The 7,648-nt window shown below is 38.7% G+C and overlaps 1 pseudogene across 1 annotated transcript; it reads left to right on the top strand.

Annotated features, from left to right (window-relative positions):
- The first annotated feature begins 2,116 nt into the window (after positions 1 to 2,116).
- LOC309635271 (large ribosomal subunit protein P1 pseudogene) lies at positions 2,117 to 4,044 on the top strand (annotated as a pseudogene). Its single transcript has one exon. The product of its transcript is annotated as a large ribosomal subunit protein P1 pseudogene (transcript).
- Positions 4,045 to 7,648: the final 3,604 nt, after the last annotated feature.

Genomic DNA, 7,648 nt, shown 5'->3' on the forward strand with positions numbered 1-7,648 from the left:
CCACCACACCTCTTTTATACTTCTTAAATCAAAGAATCGACAGGTAACAGATAACATGACTGATCCTAAAATCAAGGGGAAATTGAGTTACTACTATGCAGTGCGGGGAGAGAATAGTATGTCTGGGGTGTAGATTTCCTGAGATGACTCCTTTTACCTCCAAGGAGATAAAAAATAAATAAAATAAAAAAAACTAATAGTCCAATACAAGCAGGACTGACTGCATAGGGCATAGAACCTTTGGGAATGAATACTAGTTAACATTATAGCTCAATATTTAAGTTACTTTATATCAAAGAGGAAATGTGATTCAGTTAGAAGAGAAATGAAAATCATTGCGAGATAAAGGATTTTATATGTTTGTAGGGGAGATGTTAGTGTGTTTCCAGTTGTATAAAGGATAGTTGTTTTATGTTAGGTGGAAGTAAGTTTTTCCTATTGTCTTTACTTGGAAGTTAAGTGTGGTTTAAAAAGGTGTATTTGGTTGCCAAGTTAACCAAGGTTAAATTATGGTGGATTCGTATTATGCCAATTTAATTAAGCTGAAACTTCAGTACTTAGAACTCCCCTCCCTGCATAGTTCATAGTTAACATGGGTCACAAGGAACATCTTGCACAAGATTTGGAAGGTGGAAACGAAAGAGCAAACATATTCCTCAAGCAGTGGGTGCAAGGAACAAGGCACTGTTGCATCTCATACACATCACCGCTTATCTACTGATTTGCACCATTGGCAGGAGGCTGCATGGGCGGGCCCGCAACATTTCCAGCTCCTGCTGGATCTTCTGATTCAGCTTCTCTCACTTCTGAGCCAAGTGCATGTTTAGCTCCCAGGAGAAGGGCTTTGGTTTCTCTTGCAAAATGGTCCCCTCCTAGAAGCTGGAAGTTTGGAGGCCAAGAGACACTGACAGGAGTTCCCGTCCTTGTGGTTTCTGGCTTAGCTTCACAAGCTCTGGCTTTTCCTTGCTTTTCCCACTTCATGTTCATCCACCCCTCCCGACTGCTTGCCATATGAACTTCAGACTCCAGTGCCAGACACAGAAACAACAGCTCCCACAATTATTTTATAAGATCAAATCCCTACAATAAATCTTTTATTTTATATGTTTAATTTTCTAGCGTCCCAACTTCTCTGATTGATACTCCTGAATGCCAAAAGCCTGGTTGCCAGATAATCAGAGTGTTTCCTTATATGTACAGCACTCTGAAAGGCTTTAGAAAAGATGGGAGAGTTTTTTTCTTTTTTTGGCCGCCCTGCACAGCTTGTGGGATCTCAGTTCCCCAACCAGGGATTGAACCCCGGTCCACAGCAGTGATACCAGGGGGCAAAGTCGGGGAGGGATAAATTGGGAGATTGGGATTGACATATACACACTACTATATATAAAATAGATAACTAATAAGGTCCTACTGTACAGCACAGGGAACTTTGCTCAATATTCTGTAATGGCCTATATGGGAAAAGAATCTAAAAAAGAGTAGATATATGTATATGTGTAATGGATTCACTTTGCTGTACAGCAGAAAGTAACCCAACATTGTAAATCAACTACCATATACTCTAATAAAAAAAAAAGTTCATCATCCTTAAAAAATATGGATAATTAGTTCATCTATATACTTTTATTCTGGTATTATCCTTTGGTTATTTTATTAATATGCTTTAAATATCCACCTAAAATCTACATTTCTTAAAGGCTGGAAATGTACTTTATTCTTTTAAAAAATCCACTAAGATAAATAAATATTTGGGTACATAATAAAAAAAGAAAAAAAGAAAAAGAAAAGATGGGGGAAAATGGGAGACAAGGTCCTTGGTTTCAAAGATTCGAGAAATTAAAGACAAACTTTTCACAGTGATTCCTGATTTTGAACTATGTCAAATAACAATAATCTCTTGCAGTAATTTTAATGTCATTTTCTTAGTTGAAGGAGGTGGGCTGGATCTGCAAGTGACCCAAGAATATGCCCAGGAAATTACTTTTTAAAAAATATTCACCACCTGGGACTTCCCTGGTGGTCCAGTAGTTAAGACTCTGTGCTTCCACTGCAGGGGGCATGGGGCACAGGTTCAATCCCTGGTCAGAGAACTAAGATCCTGCATGACAGGAGAAGAATATTCACCATCTGAGATTACATTGTCATTATATGCCTTTTCTCTTTAAAAATTAAGTGCAGAAAAATAAAATCAAGCAGTTTTCGGAAGCTAGTAGTTTGATTTACAATGATGGAGCACTTTCACCCCATAATATACCTTTAAGCCTATTCCAGAAAAGGAACACTTAAGAGTAATCAAAGATTGTTTGAAAATTAAACCTCAAGCTCTGTTCAGGCTAATAAAGACAAGATGGCAAGAATTAGGCAACAGTTCTACAGGAAGGAGAGTATTTCTCCACTGAAAGATGGATCTCCGTGTCTGGGATGCCAGGCTTATTTTCACATGTGGTTGGACAACACTTCCCAAACTGTCTCAGCATACACGATTGACTGTCTTGGTGGTTACGTTTCATCCAAAGAAAACTGCATCAAAGACCATCTGTCTTATTTGATAATTCTGCATGTCTTTTAGCAAATTGTCATTTTTATTTCTTAAAAGAAAAATCCAAGTGAATTCTGTGTACAAGCTTATCATCTGGTGTACAGATCTGCTAAACCTGAATTTAACTAAAATTTAGCATGTATTCCCTTTAATATAATGTGAATCTGCACCAAAAATAAATTAAGGTAGATGAACATCCCAATTCAGATTTTTCACTAAAAGCAAAGACTTAAAGGTTTTAGATGACTGTAAAATCATCATAATGGTGCAAAGTACCACAAGTTTTAGTTCTTGAAGGCCAAAGCAAAACTGATAAAGATTTACCCCTCATATTTTTATTTTTCTTCTTTCTAGGAATGAAATTTTATACTCAGTAGGTTTTATATTTCTGGTTATTACAATCAACTTCTCTCTGCTTTCAAGGCTTATTTGAATAACTTGAAATTATCCAAAGATGCTGTGTCCATGTGTGCGCGATGACGGTCATGGTTACTGATACTTCTGCCACAGGTTCTATATGACAAAATTATGGTATGGCTGGCAGCTTACAGTGAAATACAAATTCCCTGCTGTTCCAGAGGCCATTCTCCTAAGGAACATGCATTACTATCAAGGAGGTTGTCTTAGTCTGTTCTGACTGCTGTAACAGGATACCATAGACTACCCTTTCCTCAGCTGCTAAGGCTCTCTGTTCCTCCGAGGAAGCTAAGGCCACGTTGGGGTGAGGCCCTCACTTCATCCGGCGACTAGCACTGCGCCCGGCAGCCCTTGACTAGCCCTCACCCGCACCATGGCCTCCGTCTCCGAGCTCACCTGCATCTACTCGGCCCTCATCCTGCACGACGATGAGGTGACGGTCACAGAGGATAAGATCAATGCCCTCATTAAAGCAGCCGGTATAAACGCTGAACCTTTCTGGCCAGGCTTGTTTGCAAAGGCTCTGGCCAATGTCAACATCGGGAGCCCCATCTGCAACGTGGGGACTGGTGGACCTGCCCCCAGCTGGTGCTGCACCAGCAGGAGGTCCTGCCCCCTTCACCACTGCTGCCCCAGCTAAAAATGATAAGGAGAGATCCATACGTGAAATGTGAAGTTTTAAAACCACCTTTTGGAAAAGAGAAAAACGAATTGAAAGAAGTCAAAATATTTATGCAGCAAAACAACTTGGTATATTGCTACAAATTCAAATAAAATGTGTCAAATCCTTAAAAGGAAAAAGAAAAAAAAAAAAGAATACCACAGACTGGGGGGCTTATAAGCAACAGAAATTTATTTCTTATAGTTCTGGAGGCTGAGAAGTCCACGACCAAGTCACCAGTAGATTCAGGCGAGGACTCGCCTCCGTGTTCATAGACAGCTGCATTATTGCTGTGTTCTCACATGACAGAAGTAGGGGAAGGGAGCTCTCTAGGGTATCTTTTCTACGGGCCCTTATCCCATTCATGAGGGTGCCACCTTCATTACCTAATCACCTCCCAGTAGCCCCACCTCCTAATACCATCACACTCAGGGTTAGGCTTCAACATGTGAATTTGGGGGGCATGCAAACTAACCTGTGCTATAGAGCACAGGTAGATTAAAAGAAGAAGAAGCTGGAGTTACATTGCGCCTGAGGCCCAGGAAAGAGAAAGGAAAGTTTAATGGCATAGACTTCAACTTACCTCTTGTTTTTGCCAGCTGAAGGTCACGATCACATATCACAGTACAGCTTCCCAATAACACTCTCCCACTAAGTATATAAACATTACGTGAGTCTATTCCTGAAAATACTCAGAGGAATACACTTCTCAATCTCCCACACATTCAATTACTTTCTGATTGTTTATGAGAAGCTTTCTCCAAACCAAGAGTTCCCACATGTTCCCTATAAGACTTCTCTCTGTTCAGCAAGAACTTAAAAAGTATAGACTCCCTAAATAAAGTCTTAAATAAGGTGATTCTTCCTGTGTTTGGTATTCTTGTGTCATTATTGTAACTATATAGCAAATTTGAGTTTATAAATTACTTGTATGTATGTTATCTTCTTTGGTATTTTCAAGGATCCTTTAGTCAAAATAGATTTATATTTTCCCTATTTCTAAACGCAAAAAAAAACTAGCTATAGCTAAAGTCACAATTGAAACATAGCCAGATGCTCTAATTCCTATTCCAGTGTTCTTCCTGATACCATGCTGCTTTTAACAGGAGGATCCTCTTAAACTATCTTCCATAAATGACAATCAAACTGAAGTTTTCACAGGCACAAGACAGATACTGACCACAGTGCGAATCTGCAGCACTAGGAAAATTTTCACAACCTGTTCAAACTCAGGACCTCTAAACATTTCACAAATAGTAAGTTCAGAAGACTCCTCTGAGACAGGAATTTCACCTAATTTCTATCTTGTGGGAAAAAATAAGCCAAAGCTTAAAATGGTGTAATAAGTTCCAGGAAATCAAATTGTAAAGAAATAAACCCAATAATTCTTCACCCAGGACTGACACTAGTTCAGGGTTAATCAATATATTGTCTGTGAGGGACTCCCCTGGTGGTCCGGTGGTTAAGACTGCATGCTTCCGCTGCAGGGGGCACAAGTACCATCTCTGGTCGGGGAACTAAGATCCTGCAAGCTGCATGGTGCGGCAAAAAAAAAAAAAAGATACTGTCTGTGAGCTACCTGTATCAGAAATACCTGGGATGTGTGTGAAGATAACCAGCTCCTGGGCCCCAACACAGATCTATTGAATCAGCACAGGGGACTTGGAATCTACGTGTTCATACACTTCTCAAGCTATTCGTATGTACACTACTGTTTGAGAATCACTTCACCAACAAAGTTTTGTTCCCATGGAACAAAAAAGAAGCTCTAAAGTAATACTAAGACTATGAGAGATTCAGAGATCTGTCCAGAAATCCATTCACTATTAGGATGCAATGTGAACTGTACATACCTAAAGTGAGGTCAATTAGAAACAAAGGAGTGAGTTTATGTCACTGAATAAGTGTGTTCACATGATACCACCTGATTTAGTAGTATCTTGTTTTATTCATCTATGCAAATAATACTTGAGTGTTCATGAAATGTGAGTGTTAACTCAATGACAGTAATAAATGTGTTGATATAAGCAACTAGAGGGTAATGAAAGAAAGGATTATAGGAAAAAACTCATGAATATCATTTCTCATCCTTGAGAATGTTGTTGTCTGCATTTCAGTTAACAGCAGTTACTCAAGCAGAGAAATAATAGTATTGGCTCTCAAAGCTGGCAGCAGTTTGAATAACTCAGCATATTTTATGATAAATGGGTCATACTGTCTACAAAGCTCTTACTTTGATTGGGAATCCGGCAGCAGGAGCCGTCTCAACCCGCCTGGTCCTGTACATCTTTTTCCCGATGATTAGATAATTAGCAAGAATATTGCAACCGTGTGAGAACTACAGTTTCACCAGCTGGTCTTAGCAGAGAAAAACATATATTATTACCTCTCTTTTAATAGCGGCTGTGATTAACCTTAATAAAATATATGGCTAGTAATTTCAACAGCACATGAATCCCTGAAATTATTTCTTGCTAGGAATAAAAGGATTTTAGATTAAGAGCTCTTAATTTAAACTTGTAATTTGGGTTTAAACTATTCATTATAAAAATCAAGCCAAAGCTGAGAGAAATTATCAAGGGTCTGGGGAAAACAGATCCCTCTTTCATGATTAAACTCTTTTTTTTTTTTTTTTTCCCCTCAAGTGAAAAACCAAGTGAGTTCCTACTCTTTCCCTTTTTACTTTCTACCTCTAGATCTAGGAAAACAAACACCTCTATCTTGCCCCTGACAGTAATTTTGAAAAGCAGCTGTGTTTTGTGAGATATATTTTGAGCAGTCAGAAAGTACTTTTAGAAGTTGAAAAATTCCTTTTGAAAAACGTAAAATTATTTTCCTTTTTTTTTTCCCACTCTATGCCACTACATTAAATTGTGAAGAGTCAAGTTACTCTTTTAAAAGTGTCTGTGTTACCTGAACTCTATCTATGTTTCTTTTTACTGAACACCAAGGATCGAAGCTAGTAAACCCTTTCTCTATGGAACAAGTCCTCTGGTTTATTGTCCTCTCTAGAAGCCCAGCTGCTGCCACAGAAAGGAGAGGACACTGGAGTTCGCTTTGGTTTTTGACTCCTACTAATCTGATGAGTTGGCTTGCTACCCAAGGAATAGACATCCGTTATTCCAGCAGTTTATGTGAGGAGAAACTGGCACATGCTATTACAATCTTCAGTTACAAAAGTGCTAGGAAGATCACGTCCTCTGCAGCAAGTCACTCTACATATCTGTCCTCTTCTGAAGCATGAGAGAACCTGTTAGGATACGATACAAATCCATGCGGGAGAGAGATCTTAGATCCCATAACCTGAATTCTTCTACAGTGTTGCATTGTGAAATACACAGTAATGAATGTGTTTCCTGTTAAACCAACCTTATCTTTTTCTTTTTATTACTTACATTTTATGGTAACATCATAAGCATCTCTAGAGAAAAGAAAAAAAGTTGCAGTGGATATAAATGGAAGCTGGCATCAGCTCAGGTTTTTACAAAAGCACATGAACTATCTGGATAATCTGATAAATCAAGAAAACCCTGTTTGTTGGGTATTTCAAACAAGGACTTTAACAAAAAATCCTCTGATATGCAGCTGCTTTTTGACAACAGCCATGAATCACTGATAGAAAAGCATGAGACATAGTCGGCAGGCTTAATTATATGTCATTACCCCAAATAATGGCAACATTTTAGGTATGAATTAAACCTTTAGTGGTGGAGACTTGCATCATTCTGGAATGTTAGTCAATCCAATGATTTTAAAAATCCGTAGGCAAAACATGCCAGTCTTGTCCATTTAGGAGGAGCTGCAAGTTTCTTTGTATTCACTTTTTAAGGCTTTTGAGGGGAAGAAAGAGTAATTCTTTTTTGAACGCAGAAGAAAAGCTTTTTTAAAGGTAGGAGACAATATTTATAATGAGAGAGAATAAAGATATCACCAGCATTGGCTCAGAGTCATGTAATCAAAGTCTGGAATGAGAACTAAGGAGCCATTTAATCCAACCGCCTGACTGCAGTCAGGGCTTTCTCCAGGTATTT

This window comes from Balaenoptera borealis (assembly GCF_965194805.1).
Source record: "Balaenoptera borealis genome assembly, chromosome: 9".
Taxonomy (NCBI): domain Eukaryota; kingdom Metazoa; phylum Chordata; class Mammalia; order Artiodactyla; family Balaenopteridae; genus Balaenoptera; species Balaenoptera borealis.